Genomic DNA, 19845 nt, shown 5'->3' on the forward strand with positions numbered 1-19845 from the left:
CCCACTTCACTTAACCGGGACAGCATCACTTTTCTCCCTATGGGCCAGTTCCTTTCTACATCCTATGCAGCATGACTTCTCATATAATTACTGGGACATGGCTTACTTTCATCTTCTGGCCCAGCACCCTCTCCAGCCCCTGGGACTCAGCTCTCCCTCCAGATCATGAGCTGCTGATCCCTCATGCTACGGGCTCTATGAGGTCTTTTTCCTCCCCCTTTAGCACCCTGGGTGATGGGTCTTACTTGTATTGGGGGCAGTGTTGTCCTTCTTCTTGTCCTTTCCTTTCCTGCACCGCCGCAGCAGGTTTCTCCAGCTTCCTACTTTTTCTTGCACTTGGGTTCTTCTTCTTTAAGACCGACTCGTCACCAATGTTACGAAGCAGCTCCCAGCCTTCTTAGGTTGACATGCTAAGTTTATTACAGCTTCTCAGGACACCTTCACAAGCAGTTACATAGTCCTTAAGTAAGTTAATAGGACAGGAACACTGGCAGCCCATCACCCAGGCTTCAGGCTGACTACCTGCCCAACATAGAACCTTCCCTCAAGCATTCCGACACTCAGACACAAACACTCCACATGACATCACAACATTCCTTCTGCATCCCCACTACCAAGGTAAGCCAGACACAACATCACCCTGGCCCCCCCTTAGAACTTGCCCAGCCCATGGGCCCCCTCCTTCATGCACTTTGCCCTCAGCCCCTCTCCTTATACCTTCCCTCTCCCTGATCAGCCCCCTGCACCTGCACTTTTAACTACTGAACTTGCACAATCCAAAGTCACAAGGCCTAGTAGGACCATTATTTTTTTCTCCACTGCCACCCCCGCCCCTCTCTTTGTCTTGTGGCACCTGGAAACACTTTCTGCTGTATAGGCGCCACACAAATGCCCAATAAATAAAAATTAATAAATACATTGCATATTTGAGAGGTCTCACTCCAATACCTTCCTATCCAAAGAGGTTCTGACACCAATGGCCTCATAGTCCGAGGGGGCTGCTATATCCTGTCCTCTGTGTGTTTGGAACCCTGAGTGGTAAGTGTATGAGTGTATTAGTGATCAAATGCAGTGTAGAGTTGATTCACGTAGAAACCTTTTCCTCTGGTATTGGATGATTGCTGTCACTGTTCCAATCAATCTACACCTGCCCCATATACTTACCTTCAAAGGCCTCTCCTACCTTCCTACTAATGTACCTGCAGTGTCTTGTCCACTTTGTACTCCAGTCCTCTGACTATTACACTGGTGGTGAGCTGGACATGGCTTACACATCTGAAGCTGACACAATGAACAATTACGAAGATGTCACAGTTTATGTGAAATGTTAAGCACCTGTGGCCTTGAACCTCAGGGCAGACCTCACTTCCCCATCATGCCATGGCAGGAGACACCCCTGTTGTGGGTGCAGCATAGTCCAACGATGCCCCTCCAGATCGACATCCGGGTCTGGAGCTTTTCTGGCACGGGGACAACGCGTAGTTCTTCTTGTAGTGGCTGGATGGTTAAAGCAGGTAAGTGTTTTCCCTGCTCAATAGTTATTTATAGACACCTGCACAGATCGCGGTCACAAAGATCTCGATTCTGATCGTGTTCCAGGCACTAAGAATGCTCATGGTATAGAAGCCATAGAAGGTCCTGGTCTGAATACCACTATCAGCAGCAGGAGGAGATATCTCCCCAACGTCATAGACAAGCCAGGACTCCTTCTCCTGCAGCGCCTCCTCCATCGGTCTCCACCTGCATGCTAGTAGAGGAACTGAAAAGCCTCATAGCGACATTAGGAGGCCATTTGGAGAAGGTTGACACATTACACTCCCCAGTGGCCTCCTTCCCCTGCAGTGAATGATGCACCAGCTGAGCTGGCTCCTACAGCTGTTGCAACAAACCTTCCTACTAGAGACGCTAAAGATCAGGAGGGCTAGCACACCATGAGCAAGTACCTCAAGCTTGATGAAGAGGTGACTGCTCATATGCTTTCGAATATGGATCTTGTGGATGTTAATGTCTATGTGTCCCTGCTTCCAGAGATCCCTGATGCTTACAGTCACTATGTGCCTATAGAGGTCCAGGGACTACCTATTCCCCAGAGTCCGCAATATAATTTACAGAGAATGGAAAGGCTTGTAAAAAAGACTGCCCTGATGGATTGTCTGAAATTTTACCCCCTTCTGGGCTTCCAATTTGAATTCCCAGATCACCTCAAAATGTATTCTCTTTCCCCTTTTACCAAGACTTCAGTATGAATAGAGAAGGCGTCCCCATCAGAGTTAAGATATCCCTGCATTTGGCTTGGACATTTGGGCTTCGTGTTTGGATCTATACGGCCTACCTGTGTCAGTCTACCTTTAAGGACTTTCAAGGTTTCCTGGCAACAATAGAGGAGGGGGGCAGACTTGTCTACCGCAATTGATCTTTTGGAGAAATAACTCATGTTTGCCTCAGACATTACTTACAATACGCTCCATGACTTTGCTATGGAAGGGCAATCTTACTACATCCCCTTTTTTTATGGGCAGAAATTGTTTGGGCAGTGAATAGGGAAACTCATGAAAAAGGCCAGAGAAGATTCGGGCCTGGCGACTTCCAAATAAGCAAATGTTTCTCCAGTCCTGCCTCTGTTGCCTAGCAAGTTGGTTTCAGTGGAAGCTTTTGCCTTACGAGCCAGCTCCAGGCACTCTGACAACCCCCTTACCCTGACTATTCAGGACGATTGCAATCCTACCTCCAACCAGAGGTTTCATTAGGGGTCACCAGCATATATTTTCTCATGTTTGGGAGCAACATGTTTCTGATGCCTGGGTGTGCACAGTGGTACACGAAGGGCTATCCATTGCCTTCATCTCCTGCCCTCCGGATTCTGGTATCCCAGTGGGAGTGAGGAAGACATCCTACAGTGTATTGTACCACTGCTGAAGTAAGAAGATATGCAACTAGTCGCCCAGGCAGAACAGGGCTAGGGTGTTTAGTCAATTCTGTTTCTGATACTCTCAATGTCCAGGAAGTGAATTGGTTTGTCAACAAAACGAGGTTCAGGATGGGCTCATTGCAGACCACCATTCCTGTGGTCTATCCAGGAGATTTCCTCTGATCTGTTGACTTGGAAGATGCCTATATAGACAGGAGGCTGGACTGCAAATTCCTGAGGTCTTCCACCACGGAAGGCCACTACCAGTTTCGGGTGCTTCTGTTTGGCCTCACATCCGCTCCAATGGCCTTCACAAAGGGCCAGCTCCACTGGTGTGGACTTTTCATGTGCAGGGGGTTTGCGTGAATCCTTTTCTCAAGGACTGGATGGTCCAGGCCGCATCCAAGGAGTGGGGCCTCTCGGAATAGGACTACTGGAATCCAACCCGGGTCAGGTTTGGTTGGAAGGTGAACTTGGACAAGAACCATCTAGTCCCTTGCTCCAGCCTGGAGTTTATAGAGGCATATGTGAACACCTTTTAAGGTCCTGTGTCTCTGCTTCTCCAGATTCCAGAGCCATGGGGATATGGCAGCGTTAGTTTTTTTGTACTCTTGTTTAGAGTGCATCTACTGTCTCTGGTGGCTCACATCCTGAGGTTCTGGAACCTGGCCTTTCAGGAGTATAACTTGTTGATTCCCATTATGGACTCCATCAGCTCAGCTCTCCAGTGGTGATCCCTGATTGTGATGACAAATACCAGCGCAAGGGGAGGAGCGCAACTCTAAACTCTGCAACAGTCCAGGACTGATGGTCCCATGTGGAGACCAGGGCATCAATGAACTGTTGTCGGTCCACAGTCCCCTGCCCATGCATTTCCTGCCACACCCAAAGCAATGCCTCCTGGGAACTCTTCAAGCTTGCTTTAATCAAGCCTTATTATCAAACTTTGCACTGAAAGTGATTGCCTTTGTTTTTGAAAGCAGTATTCTGATAGTTAATGACTTAATTGGAGCTGTAAACATGCTATTGGTGTAATACAAATCTCTTAACCGGGTCTGCCTGCAGCCACTCTATTCATAAACACTATGCATGTGCTTCACTGAAGTTTTGTTGAAGACAAACACTGGCAAATCCAACAGTTTTGGCTTGTGTATAAGTAAAAGGTATTTGCCGGGCACTGCCCATGTACTTTATTTATTTATTTATTTATTGTTTATGTGTACACTGCGTATACACAACTGAAGTGCTTCAAAGTACGTGCACCATTTTTTCATCTGCTACCATCAATGGTTGGTTAATACCACTACAACAGTGGCTGGCAAGTGCCTTTCCCATATCTAAACAAAACCCCAATCTGTTGGCATTGCCAATGCTTGTTATAAAAGACACCTACCTCAGAGGTGGAATCCCCTTATAAGTTATGGACTGGCAGGAAGAGAAGGACTTGGGGTAGTGAAGAATACCGGTCAGTAAGTCGGGCATTATTTCAAATGGCTTCCTGATACTGTTGTAGCTTTATTTACTGTTCCCAGTGAAATTATCAAATAATCTACATATAGGGAATACATGTTCATGCAAGACTGCCCTAGTGACCCTTTTACTTTGTTGAATCCCAGCATCCCTTTGGAATGATTTTCTGTTTACTGGTGCTACCATTCTTTTTGCCAAACATTTTTTGCTGGCAAAAAACATTGAAAAGTATGGGGGGTAGGGCATATGAGGGGTACAGTGGGGTAGTGTATAGGGAATAAATAATACGGGAGGGGATGATTGGGGGGACCCCCCAATAAAAATAAAATTGTGTTGATTTTTTTCAGAAAAACATTTTTGGCAAAAAGTGGTGTGAAAGAAAAATGGCTGATGAATGAACATAGAACCCATTCTAGTGTGACTTTGCCACATTTTGACAACAGTGCATTAATTTCTTCAGACATAAATGCTACTCCAGCCTCCAACGAGAACAATTATCAAACAATGCATGACATATTATTATTTTTATTTTTTATTTTAATTTGCATATTAGTTTAATACAAAACCTTTATCAAAATAAGAAATTTCCTCAAACTCCAAAAGTCCTTGAAATTCAAAAAATCGAAAAAAATCCCCCCACTCGGACTAGCACTTTTAGGAGAGGTGAAGAATTTAGATCGTAGGTTTCCTTTCTTTCACTCGTTTCGTTCCTCTCTCAAAAGGTAACTCAGTCAAATACATCCTCAATGAATCGTAGGTCAATGGTAGGTCTAATTTTTTAGAGTTAGGCCTTCTCTAATAAAGTCAATCATGGCAATAGTATGGCCTACACGATCCCCTCTTAAAGCCATTTACCACCATTCATCAGCAGTTAAAGATTCTTTGTTTTTGATGAATTTAGCTGGATGCTTTGTTCTCAGTTCTGTTAAGGCCTCACAGACAGTCACAAGATGTTGCAGTGTTTCCCGGGATCCTACCAGCCTACACAATCTACACATGGGCAGTATTGTGTGGCCTTTTGATCTGACTGCCATGATCTCCGTAGTTGGTAGGAGATTAAATCTAATCCTCATCAGCTGGGATCTGTATACCGATCCGGGAATTTATTTATATAGCTCTAGGGCTGGCCGTAAGGTTTCTCCTAAACCCCCAATTGTTTGAACAGTTTGTATTCTTTGCCTTTCTCCCCAGTCCTTATCCAATCTAGGTCCCATTGTTTCCTTTTAATTTTGTCTGATTGGACAGTTACTCTTCTGGAGAGGGCTCAATTGTGGTAAGCAGCTTTCTACAGGATCATAGCCACATTAAGCCTAATATGTTACCTCGTTTTGCACATTGGGCTTGGATCATTTGGAAGCAGACAGCCGGGTTTGTGATATACTTAGAGATTTCCAGTCCACTTCTGCCCTTAATGATATTAGGCCCAGTTCCGTTCTTGCAGTTGTATAGGTATTGATTTTAGTAATCCAGGAACACGCTTCCAAAACTTCCCTTTGAGTAATGACCACAGCTGACAAGGGACAGTCGCCAGTGCCTCAGCTCCATAGTTTACTATTGGCATCACTTTAGTTTTATAGAAGTCGAAAGCACAAAATCTTCTCTTCAGGATTATCGCTTAGTTGGCCAGCAATTCTACTTTCCTTGTCAAGGCGGCCATGTTATCCTTTGGTTCACAGAAATCAACAGGCCCGTATATTTGAACGATAGAATTCACTCCAAGTTTTCACCGCCGATGTACCAGCTAAAGGTTCTCTTCCCTTTGTTGCGCGATTGAAATTGCATCACCTTAGTTTTCTCTTTATTGATTGAGAGTTTGTTCATCTCTGTATACACTTCCAAGCGGTTTAATTGCCTCTGTAGACCAATTGGTGTTCTGTCCATCAAGGCCAGATCATCAGCATATAAAAGCTGAATTAGCTTGTGCTCCCCTACATTCCGGTAGAAGCAATTACAGGCTTTCATAAATTCAGCAAGATCTGAAATGTACAAGTTGTAGATGTAGGGAGCAAGCAGGCAGCCCTGTTTTACTCCACGGCCCGTTTTGATTTTGTTAGTGATCCTTCCATATTTTGCTTTATTGTGACAGTGGTGTCCATGTGTAGAACTTTGATCTGAGCTGTCAGATCTGGCAGGGAACTTAACTTTGTTAACTTTGCCCACAGCAATTGTTGGCTAATTCTGTCAAAAGCTTTTGAAAAATCAACGAATGCCAAGTAGTACTTACTCTTATATTTTAACATTTTGTTTTTCAAAAGTGCCAAGAGGAACAACTCGTGCAAGGTCCTGAGACCTTTAGAGAACCCAAATTGGAAGTGATCTTGATGACCCGACTCTTTTGCCCATGTTTTCAGTCTCTGGGGAACGAGGGTTGAGTATAGCTTCCCAAGACATCCAGGAGTGCAATCGGTCGGTAGTTCACAGGATCAGCGCAATCACCACTTTGTAGATTGGCACCACGGTTACCTCCTTCCAGGACACCGGAGTCAATCTTGTTGCGAGAACTGATTTCAAGATTGTATCCAGTACGGCTGCCCATTCTATTGCGTTTTCTTTTAGCATCGAGTTCGATAGTCCATCTGGGCCTGGAGCACGGGAGGCTTTAGTTCTAGTAATCAGGGCAACTATGCCATCCTGGTTATATTTGAGCTTCCAGTGAACCTGCTTAGATGAGATGGATAGCTTTCCCTCACGTGGTGCATATAGATCCTCAAAGAACGATGACCACTTTCTTTCTGAGACAATGTTTATTAAAGCATGGTTTTGGATGCATACCATAGAGTTTATGATTGCCCAAGTCTCCCTTGCAATGTTCTTATTCATCAGAGCTTGCAGCATCACCTGGGCATCCTTTATAGTCTGCTCCCATTTCTTTGATTTCATCCACTTTTAATTAGGGAGTTCTTCAAGCGTATAGCACTCTTTGTAGCCGGTATCTTGTCTTGCCCCTTAAGAAGTTTTAGCTCCCGTCTTAGAGCAAGATTTTTCTTTGCTATCTCCGAGTCGGATGCATGTCTGTGTGCAGTTTGGTGAATCTTTCGATTATTCTTAGGTTTTTGGTGGACATTTAGTAAGAATACATAGTAAATAGCTTTATACCCTACCTGTTCAATGTTTCCTTTTAGTTGAATATTCAGAGTTTTTGCCAAATTGCTAACGTCTTGTTTAAGGAGGCTTAACCTTGTCCTGCTCATCTCCACCATCACCTTGAAATGGTAAGTCCTGGGTTGATGGACGACCTCCACAAACCACTGAGAAGATTATGGTCCCTATGCAGCGTATGGATTATCTCCAACGATTCCATTTTTTCAGCCACTTGGGTATGTAATTGGTTGATTTATAAAAGACACAAATCCATCCAGGGCAGGATTTATTGAGAGCAACGTTTCCTGGAAACATTTGAATTCTGCATCGTTCCATTCAATGTCACTTTTTTTTGTCAGGTGAGAGAAGCCTCTCGTATTCCAGGACACCAACGATAAAATAGGGCGCCCATTCATCCCTTCGGCTCGCTGCTAGATTTGATTTTCTGTGGAATTTGAGACTCGAGTTGCCGAGTGGCGGGCCTCAGTTGTCCACATTCTGCACTCATGGCTCTCAACCATCTTTTCAATTCTTAGGACCAGATTGTCTTCCTCCCTCCTTGATGTAAGTGGTCCTAAACCTGGGCCTTTTAGAGGTCTTTCTGTCGGCAAAGTAGGAGAAGTACTTCTTAGCTCTGTGTTATCCTGTAGAGTTTCCAAGGATATCTTCTGCTGACTCTTTATTAATCTCAACCGAGTGACTCTTTGTGGATGCATTCTCTTGAGTGGTAGGCCCACTCAGGTTAGTTACATCAAAGCCGAGAGTTTACAGACTGGCTGACACTTCCAACAGCATGTCTTTGATGATTGAGGAGCGAAGGTGCAAGAATACCTCGTCCGTAAGATTTTTATTAGGGAACTCCACAATACGAACATCATCTGGTACAATTCGTCTCAAATAAGGGATGCCATAGCATAGTTTCATGGGCACCAGCAGCTCACCAGTCCCCACGAAGCACAGACTAGCCCAGCTGCAATCCTCGCTGGCACTCTGTTAATCACTGCTATATCTTAATCGCCTGCCCATCGAGGATATCACTTGCCTGCCCCTTGCAGGATTGACTCGCCCGAGCCTTGCAGGGCCATTAGGGCTGCCCCTCACAACACTGGGTACGCAGCCCTGGAGGTGATGGCCTGGCTGCCACTCCCAACTGCATAGAGAGAGTCCCCTCAAAGGCGGGGGACGGTGAATTGCTCACTGCTGGCGGTGTCTCCGTCTGCTCTTCTGCTTCTTTCCTCTCAGTCCCCCTTGGACAGTCGCCTCTCCGTTCCTGTTCTGCACCAGTGCTTCCTTAGGGATAACCTCTTTGTAATTGTCCTTCCCTCTTGCAGAGTCTCCTGGGGCACACAGCCAGCTTGTCGCCACTGAAAAGATGTATGCTTCACATAAGACCAGATTCCAAGCTGGGGTAAGTATATTCCAGGTAAACAGGATGCAGCTATGAGGCAAGCACATTAGGTGGAAGACATATGGAGACACCCACCAGCACCCTCTCACCCAGGCAGTTCCCTCTCAACTGACACTGAGGAACACTCAAACATTAACACTGACTCAACATTCTAGAAGCAGGCATTCCACAGGCATTCCAAACACTCACAGCACAGGGGACAGGAGGGAAGAAAGACATGACACTGTTCTTACTTACTTTACACTCACCTATTCACTAGTTTCCCTTGACATCTTATGGCACTCTTTTATTCTCTCCCCATCTTGCTCTTTGTGTGTCAGCCATTTGTTCTCTTCTACTGTCTAACTCTCAGTCTTGCCACTGCTCCACTGAGCGTATTCCTGTCTCTCTTCCTGGCTGCCCATTCTCTCTAACCATCTTTCCCTATGTCCCATTCAGTCTGAAAATACAAAAGCAGGCCCCTTTGCAGTGTGGTCCATATTTGTAATAGCATATTCGTTCCTATAGAACGTTGTATAAAAGGTTTTAAATGTTGTAGTCTAGTTGATTTTGTGAAATACTTTATTTGGGCAGCGACTGTCTGATCAGAGTTGGCACGCAGAGGTTTTCAGGTCTGAATAGATGACCCATGCCTGCTTTTCTCCCTACTGGGCATGGTTGAGGAACAGTTAGGTAATGTGGTACCCTTACTTGCCCTACAGCCAGGCCCCTCAGGGGACAACCTTGCCTGGTCATTGGCAAAGGGTCTCAGCAGTTTCGATGTTCAACCCATGCACTGTACCACCTCACCACCCTGCACTTGCACGATCTGAATGACACAAGGCCTAGTAAGATTGTTTTTTTCGTCCCCCAAGTCTCTCCACCTTGTCTTGTCGCGCCTAGAAACACTTGTGTACAGGGCGTTATAAATGACTCATCATATCATATTATATCACCCCTGGTTTCAGGCAGCTCTACATCCAGGTGAGGGACAACAACACCTCATGGTAATTCTTACCCCACTATGGTTGTGCTCCTGGATATCCAAATGTTATTCGGAGTCTACTGTGGTTGTACTCCTGGGTATCCAAATGTAATTCTTACACTTCTGTGTTTCTGCTCCTGGGTGTCCCCGTGTAATGTAAGCCCTGCAGTGACTTTGCTCCTAATGGCCCATTCTAAAGCATGCCCAACTGTTATTTTACTCCCAATATACTGTGTTCCTTTCCACGATTGAACTTACTCAGCGTCTTGATGTAGTTCACACCATACTAAGTGTTTTTGCTCCTCAGTGTCCCAGTTTGGTCTGTCACCTACTATGAGTCTGCTGTGCAGTGTTCACATGTGGTTCATGCCCAAACATGTACTTATTTCTGCTGTGATTTGGAACTGGATGTCCCAATGCAAGTTGTGCCCTACAGTGATGATGCTCCTGGTGTTCCAAATGTAATCCTTGGCTACTGATAAGCCTCATTGCCTCACTGGGCATGCCGCACTATATTTCCGCTCCCATTGGGATCCTGCTCATATATCTGGCTAATGTAATTTGGGAGAGTTTGGCTGTGTTTCTAACGTTTCCAATGTGTCTATATGCACGAAAGACAATTGGCTATGAAAAAAACTAAATGTGCATTCACGTCTGGAAACACAAAAACAGGCCTCTTTGTAGTGTGGTCCATATTTGTAAGAACGTTGTAAACAAGGTTTTCACCTTTGATGACGAGTGCTGTATTTTGCTTAAGATAAATTGTAACTCGTGTACTCTCAAGCAAACTTTTACATTTTGGGGTATTTCCATCAAATTGAAGAATGCTATGGCTCCAATGTCTGTTTTAGAGTTCCCCCGGAAGACTATATATGTGAATATATGTGAATGCTATGGCGCAATGTCTGCTTTAGAGTTCTTAGATTGCCATCAGGACCTGCACACTGCCTGCCACCTTCCTAATGCATGTTTAAATCTCACCCACAGAAGCCTCCATTCCACCAACTTAGTCCTCAATTACTAGCACTCTTTAGTTAGTATTTCCAGGACAGTGTCAAATACTGGGTCCTAGGTTCATCAGCCAGTACCTCGTTCTTCCAATTTCCTTTATAACATCCAGGTTTCATTTGGCCGTCACATGCCTGGTACAAGTTAAATACAACTATGAGTGATAGCAGCACAGGCAAATGCCTTATGACTCATCAAATCCTGCATATATATCATGCACCAATACTGGTGTAGCGATGATCGCCCTCAAGCAACACATTCTGCTGGTGAAACGCTGCATGGCAATCAGGTAAATGGGATGACCGAATTCTCACGTGGGCTACTTCAGATGCTGACCAGTAATAATACAGTATGGAAGCCCAACAGCACAGTAAGCACTGCGCCGCTATCTGCTGCGAGCCAAACGTATGTTCCAAGAGTGAAATAAGAACTATATTGTAGCTCAATCTGTATAAATTCACATTTTAATATGTGCTCACATGTTATTGCAACCCAACTTTGAAATACTCATGTTTTATTTATTTTATTGTTCCTTTATAGCATTAATACCAGCGAGTGGTTTCTGAGCGTGGAAGCGGATTTGAACCTATGTTGCACTGGGTTGCCATGCTTTCAGGACAAACGCCTTGCCCCTGAGCTATATCCTTCCTTCCTTCAACATATAAATTATATTAATCAAAAGTACACATTTTTCCCATGTCTCTGTGCAGCCGAGCAATAAAGGATTGATTGGTGATTCTTATTAAGTCTGAGCATCCTGCAGCCAGCTGTTAGCAGTCCATAGAGCCACGGGAGTACGCAGCAGGGCACTGTAAACTTCTAGGAAATACACATTAACACATGAAAGCATTTATACCCAAGTTTAACCCTCTCTCTCAAACTAATAACAGATTTTCTTCTTGCAGTCTTATTTCAAACATAATGAAACTGGAATATTTTTGGAAATTGAACCCGAAGTAAAGTTCCCCATTAGACATAGGCTAATCAAAAAAGGACAGATTTTTCTTTTAAATGTGAACAGAACAGCCTACTTCCGTCCTCTTCTGGTTGGATAGCATGTAAATTAATTATATGTTCTTTTTCCACTATTCCCATTACGATATACACTAGATTTATTTTTTCAGAATCTTGTGTCTAACCAAAAAAAGATAATTCTGTTGCAGCCTTTTCTATTCTTTTCCAAAATGCAGCATGTTATGTTACGTTAATGGATATTTATACTGCGCACTATCACCACCGGAGTGGTCCGCTGGTGCTCTGGCTGATCTGGAAAGGGAAAGAGGGTGGGGTGGGTTAGTAGGACTAAGCGGGATAAGAGCAAGAGAGCTGTGATGTGCTGTTGGCAGCATCAGTTCGGTTAACACCGTTCGCTGAGCTTAAGTGTGCTTTTCAGTTGGTTGCCATCATGTACTGTTGTGCGAGACATTGTGTGGTTTGTTTTGTTGTTGCGTGTAGTGAAGTGAGTGCGGTTTGTTGTGCTTGTAGGAATAGTTGTGTGTGGTTTCAGTATGAGAGGTGTATGCAGAGGGGTGATATTTTTAGTAGGGTGGGTTATTGGCATCACTATCCATGCTAAACTTCCCAATTCTATCTAGATGCGACTCATGGTAATCTGCACAGTTCTATCGAGATGCGACTCATGGTAATCTGCACAGTTCTATCTAGATGCAACTCATGGTAATCTGCACAGTTCTATCTAGATGTGATGCATGCTAATCTCCAAAATTCTACATAGATGCGAGCCATGCTAATCCCTACAATTCTATCTAGATGTGACACAAGGTTATCTTCACAGTTCTATCTAGATGTGACACAAGGTTATCTTCACAGTTCTATCTAGATGTGACGCATACTAATTTCCAAAATTCTATGTAAATGTGATGCATGTTAATCTCTGAAATTACTTTACTAGCTGGCTGATTTTGGTATGCTGTTTTGAGTAGGTTGAAGTGGGAGAATGGGAGAAAAGACTCCCCCCAATCTCCTCGCGCCCCTGGCCTAGAGGATCGCGACCCAGACACCCACCACGAGATGAATTTGCCTATCTACCAGACAACCAAATACCTTGGTACAGGAACATACGGATGTGACCCCCCCCCCTGCCAGCCAACCTGCCTTGCTCAAGCCGACACCTGTGGCATGGATGAACTCGACTAAGCCCTTCAACAATAAGGAAATACATCATTAGAGATGCCATGACGACCTAGCCAACTGTCAAGACCACCCATGCAACCATGCACACTGGACACCCCCACACCAATCCACACGAAGAACATACCTAGTGCTATGACGTAGGTGACGGACACATCCACTGACGCGCATCTTTATTATTTTTCACATAGGCTCTCCGAAATGCAGAAACGCAAGACGCACAAAGCACTCGTTTACGTGCTTGCTGACGCTTATCCTGACCCTTGCATTGTGATGAAAATACAACGAAGACATGATACTGCCTACGAAGCAATGTGACACCGCAACATAAGTGCCGTGCATTACACATCCCCACCTATGAACCAGGCCAAGTAGGCCGCAAGCAAGAGCCTCCGTGAACATTGGACGAGCAAGAGTAGAATTGCTGACCCTGCAGAACGAGCCCAGCGAGAAATGATAGCCAAGGGAGCGATGTTGCAACTCGCATGCTACCAGCCGACGCCAAGGTCACACCTGCAAGCAAAGCCAGACACGCAGAGGAAAATACAACTTTAAATGTGCAGAATTCTGCCTCAACCACGGTCTCTCCTCACGTGACCAAGCCAAACCTGACAGGATGCCAGACCCGAGAGGGAGAAGTCGCCTGGGTCCCATGTTTGAGACACAGGCTGCAACAATGAAATGACCCAATGGACACCTACAGCGATGGGAATGGTCTGCTCTCAGGCATATGAGCAAATCCACGTATTGTCTGCGCGAACACATAGTTACATATTGTTGCAAATGACAGGTACACCGCGGGCTGGGAACAACGATGGTCCCATGCTGGGGGGCTCGCGAGTGGACCAATCAGAACATGGGGCACTCATCACTGACGCCACTAACATTAGCCAATCATTAGGGGTCTTCGTGTAACAATTTTCAAGTATCTAATAGAAGGGACAACCCAAGTATACCACCTGACTGATTCTTAATCACTAACAGCGTTCTCTATACGTGTGCTATACTAACCCTACCACTCGAGGAACCGATCCAGAGTGGCGATAGGTTTTTTTGCTAACTTTCCCAGGTGACGCAAGTAGCGCGTCATACTGAGGCAAAAAGGGGCCTGCGAACCCCATGAATTTCGAGAGTCGGGACGGACGCGTACGATCCTAGACCCATCCCTGCCGTTGTTCAATAAACAGCAGAACCACCTTGCTTCTTGTGTGTGTCTCATACTCATTTTTGGGATACGCGGGAGGAGTTGGGGCCTCCCAGCCCGGAGGTCCGCGGAAGGCCCAGCCGACCCCGGGAGAAACTCCCCGACAAGTTGGAGGCACTGCTGAGATCTGTTGACGATCTACCTTTTATTTTATTTTTCCGAGTACTCTCGTTGCGAGGAGGCCCGGCGGCGCGGCCCCCTCTGCCGCCGCCCCCTTTTTCAGGACTACTGGACCATCGTGGAACTGCGAGAAGACCGGACGCCACAATCCGGATATTGGCCCTCGGGAGCTGGTTGAGAAGTATCCCGCCCGCGGTTGGCGAGTGTCCAGATGTGGTCCAGACGAGGGGAGGTGGCGAGCCGCTTGGAGGGGTGCACGCAGTCGAGCGGCCCCGCATCAAGAGAACTTGGTGAGTATGCCACACCCAACAAGCAATGTGAAATTGTGAGGGAGGGGGGAGGAATGGAATAAGGGAGGTGGGAGGTGTTACCAAGGTGCGCGGCGAAGATTTGATAAATTAGTGTTGACGGTGAAGTGAATGGTAGCTGGACAAGTGCGAGAGCAGTCCGCTACGCTACGAAGAAGAGTGGGCGGAACACGAAAACATCACGTGCGGCCACTCGTAGACACTGATTGGCCTAGGTCGCGACCACCTGTAAGGGTGTGTGTGTGTGTGTGTGTGTGGTTTCCTACAAATTGGCGATTATTGATCAATGAGTAGATGAGGATCCCTATTGATCGAGCAGAGAAACTCGATAGATAGATGACGTTTTCCTGTAGGTGGTAGCTAACTGGTTGCCTAATACGGAAGATAATTGGCTGGTTAAGCCCTCCTGTTGAGGGGCGTATCACACGCGAGGCGACGCAGCATGCGCAGTCTGATTATATTATTGGTTACCTTGTTCCAGGCGTGACAAGAGGACAGCTGTGGGGTTAATGGGGATAAATAGCAAAACTTATTTCGAGCTTTTAAGATATGAAAGGAACTTACCGGTAGTTTTGGAAGAGGTCTGTGACGTCACCTGTAGGGCTTTCATAGGATACCTCGAGCACACAGCATTGTTGAAGAGTGGTGGGGAAGCGAATAGTGATAAGGGGGTGGGCACGGAGGTCAACGGCAACGATTATATCGGGGTCAGGTGGAAAGGGGGACGTGACCGCGCACGGAGAGCGCCGGCCATGACGAGTGAGGAAGGAGGAGGAGGGGTGAAGTAAAGTGGGACGGCTGTATAAGCACATCATACAGGGCACGCAGCCGCAGGGGGCTACGTGCGCCTCGGCCGTAGGGGGCCGTAACAGAGTTAGGTGAGAGAAACAAAGACAGAAAAGAATACATAATTGCAAATGCTATATTTTATTACTTTCTTTTAGCGGATGATCGCAAGTCCCCAAAATTACGAGGCCAGGTAAAACATCTGAAATTGTATAGAGTTCATTATTAGTCAGGTAACCAACACTATATCAAGGGAGGCTAACAACACAGTGCTACCATGTCATACGGGATAGGATCGGGAGGGTGGGGGAACACCCTCACTACCCCGCTACAACATATATGTAAAACACTGTCACCCCATAGGGAGAAGCTGATTAAATACAGCATAGAATGGACGCAGGGGACGGACAACAAAATGACGACACCCTGGCCGCCTAACGGCAGTTTTGACCCATATGTCCAGCACTCACTACTGACCCATCTACATAACACATAAAAGGGGAAGAAGTTGACGCACCATGTGGAGGTGTTTAACTTATGGAGGATATTCCAGGGGTCCCGACCAGGACCGACAGGAATGTTCACTGTGGGGGAAACAAAGGAGGAGAAGAAGGTAAAGGAGGAAGAAGAGAATGGGGAAAAAGAGAGTGAAAGGACACAGGTTACGGGGAAAGGACAAGAGGGAGGAGAAAAGCCTAGCAACATAAATGAAACAGAAATAAAAAAGGAGCAGGCGGACGACATGCCCTTAGCGTAGGTAGTGAAAAAGGAGGAAGGAGGGTTATATCCTATAACGGAACTACGAGACGTGATGCGGCAACAATTAAGGGCGCCTGAGGGGTATTCGAACCCAGCATACAGGCCACCACCATATACAGCTACAGGTGGCTACACGGGGGGGGGAGGCGACAAGTACGGTAGGGTCAACCTATACGAAGATGCCCGCAAGAGAAGGGAAGGATAGTGAAGAACAAATTGCAGCCATAGGATACGACGAGTGGGTAGCTGCGCAGGTGTTATTAAGATTGCGAGGTTCATTAATAGGAGAAGAGAAGAAGGTAGTAAGAAAAATGAACGAGGACAATGAGAGTAAGAGCGAGATGAAAGGGGAAGGGGGAAAAGGAAGGAAGAGGAGCTGTTACGAGAAGAGGAGGAGATTTTGGAGGAACGATTGGCGGAGTTAAGGAATGAGCAAAACGCCCTGATCAAACAGCTTGAGAAGGAGGAAAAAGAGAGAAGGAGAGAAAGTAAGAATGAGTTAGAAAAAATGAGGGAACGAACTGAAGAACGGAAGAGGGAAGCAGAAAGGGTAAAGGCAGCAGCAGAAAGGGTATCTCGAGCAGCACAGCGCGACAAGAAAAGGGAGGAAGAAGAGAAAGAAAAGGAAATGGAAATATGGAAGAGGAAAATACTATCAGAAACCACAAAGAAATATGAAGAAGGGAGGGTGATAGAAAGAATATTAGAACAGGAAAGAGGGAGGTAGGAAAGGAGAAGAGAGGAAGAAAGCTATTAGAAAAGATGAGTAGTGAAGTAATGGAGGAGTTAAAAAAGAAAAGAGAGGAAATAGGTGGAGAAATAGTAGAGAAAAAAGAAGGGGAAAGAGGAGATAGGAGAGGGGAGAGTGGAATAAGGAAATATGTACGCAGGGACACAGAAGTAGCAACAACATCAGCGCAAAGGGGAGCAATTGGTAGAGAAGAAGTGGGAGGAACGGATTTAATAGATTTAAAAACAGTGACGATTAGGGGGAAAAAGACAGATTGGGGGTTGTCACTCTTGGATGATTTTTGCAGCGAGGAAGAAGAAGGATTGGGGAGAGAAGGAAGAAACGGGGAAAGGGAAAGCTTAGATAAATTGTACATCACCCAGACCAACAGGGAATCACCTTGGGCCTGCAGAAGGAAGGAAGAACTGGGGGGAAGTGAGGAAGAAGAGCAAGTAATGGCGAGAAGGCACACACGTGCAGCTACACCCTCATCATCCCATCCAACATGTCCACCTACACCTGCACCCGCCCCTCACGAACACACACCCTATGCTGGCAGGCTTAGAGATCTCCCTGGACGCAGGCAGGAAGAACGAACACACACGCCCACATCAAATAAAGGAAATAATAAACGAAGGGAAAGAGATGAAGGGGAAACAGCTATGAGCGGGGAAAATATGGACATAACAGACGATGTAGACGACGCGGAAGAAGAGGAGGGGTATACTGACTCAACACCGCAACACCCGGGGGGTCAGGTAGGACACAGCCTAATGCCACTTTTGGAGAGAGGAGGGGTTAGACCACAATACGTCCCTTGGAAGCATGCAGACAAGGAAAACATAAAGTGTAGGCTCCCCTCACTAAGTGGAGGAGCGGGAAAATGGATATATGAGATGGAAAAACACACTGCAGGACAGAAATTGGCAGTAGGAGACATGAAGGGCCTACTAATATCAATATTAGGGGATGCAGCGGATGACATCTGGAAGAGAGCGGGCTTCCCCGGGGTAACAATAACAAACACATCACACGACGGGGCGCCATTTGCAAACTGCAGACATGCATTATGGCAAGCACTAAGGGTACAATACCCAGACACCTCAGACATAGGAGCAATTACATCACGCAAGATGTGTGAGAACGAAGATCCTGTTGATTATATCCAGGAAATTCAAGAGAAGTGGCGTATGGAAACTAGACAGCAGTGGGACAAGACACCAGCAATATTTTATCACATACTAATACAAGGGCTTCCGGAGGCAGTGCAGAAACAATTGAAGAAAGTAGTGGGGATGGAAGCAAAGGCTTGGCCGGAAATACAACTGACGATAGTACATCATTGTAGGACGTGGCAGGAAAAGATGAAACAAAAGGAAGAAGATAGGAAAGCGGAAGAGGCTAAATTAGTGCAGAAAAAACTGACTAAGTACACGATGGAAGGTGCACTAATAACTACACCTACAACAATGACACCAAACCCCACGCAAGTAGTGGCCGCACAAGATCCCTCCCAAATACAATCACCACAAATTATAGCACAACAGCTGTCACCACCCCCACCATACACGGCTAATATGGGAGGAGGGTACTCGACAACTGGATATCATAATTATAACAGGGGAAGGGGAGGAATGATGAGTGGGAGGGGATATGGCTATAACGCACAACAGCAAGGGGGAGGATTCCGAAGCTTCTACCCCACTGGGCAACCAGTATACCAGGACAATTCAGGAAGTTTTCCATGGCAGACAAGGGAACCACCTGTATGTTGGATTTGTGGATTGTTAGGACACATGTCACGCACATGTAGAATGAGACCCTCCACACCAGCGTGGGGGGAACAAGGACAACAAGGGCCTACAAGGGAACAGCAGGGTTACCAACAACAGCAGGGACTGCCACAGGGCAGCACGCAGCAACAGTTAGTAACACAACAACAGCCACAGACCTATTCACTACCGCAACAACAGGTAGCGATATCACAACAACACCAAGTGCAGCAAGTACAGCAGTCCACACAAGTGCAGGACCATAAGGTAACATCCACCAATACACAGCTACAGCAAACACAACTGGGAAGGGTGACTGTCCTGGGACACAACCCTTACACAGGAAGTGGTCAATCATTATACCCACAATAGGACAGCCCACAGATCTCCTTGGTGTGTCCCATCCTGTCGGTAACACCTAATAGTGCGGAGGAACCCCGCATTGAGGTAACGATAGGTGACAAAAAATTATCATTCCTTGTTGATACTGGGGCAACCCAGTCCTGCATAAGGGAAGGCAAATTTAAGATGTCAGGTGAGGCCATGAACACCCAAGGATTCTCTGGGGCTAGAGGGTTGGTTCCCTTTACAGATGACATCTCCTTATTAATAGGGGATTATGACATGTCCGTCCCGCTCCTGTATTCAAGGGAGTCGCCAGTAAACATACTTGTGAGAGATATAATGAGCAGGTTAAACATGACAATCTCCTTCACGGAGGACGGCATAATTTGTTCCACCCCAGGAATAAACATGCTCGCTGCACGGCAAATTATGCAAGCATACTGTGGGCAGACAGTGACTAGGGCTGAGCCAATAGATGGCGAACTGTTCCAGTATGGAACAGACATGGCATTCGCATGGATGCCAGGAATAGAAGGGAAGATCTGGAGGAGGCCAGCAGCCTATTTGTTCAGACCTGAGACACCAGCCAATGAACCGGAAGGAAAGGTGATTTCAGTGAACATCGAGAGCATTATAGCGACTGCTGATTATATCGCAGTACATGCCAAAGACCGGGAAGGGAGAGCATGGAGGGCAGTGATAACGCTGGCTGAGGGATGCAGGCTCACCCAAGTGTTCGATGAGGAGCTCTTTTCAGAAGACAAGGAAGAGGGTGAAATGGTATTTATGATGAGTGTAGATATATGGCTAAGAGTGACATACAAGCAAGTG

The sequence above is a fragment of the Ambystoma mexicanum genome, chromosome 2q (genome assembly GCF_040938575.1).
Source record: "Ambystoma mexicanum isolate Mex_15411 chromosome 2q, UKY_AmexF1_1, whole genome shotgun sequence".
In the NCBI taxonomy this organism is placed as follows: Eukaryota; Metazoa; Chordata; class Amphibia; order Caudata; family Ambystomatidae; genus Ambystoma; species Ambystoma mexicanum.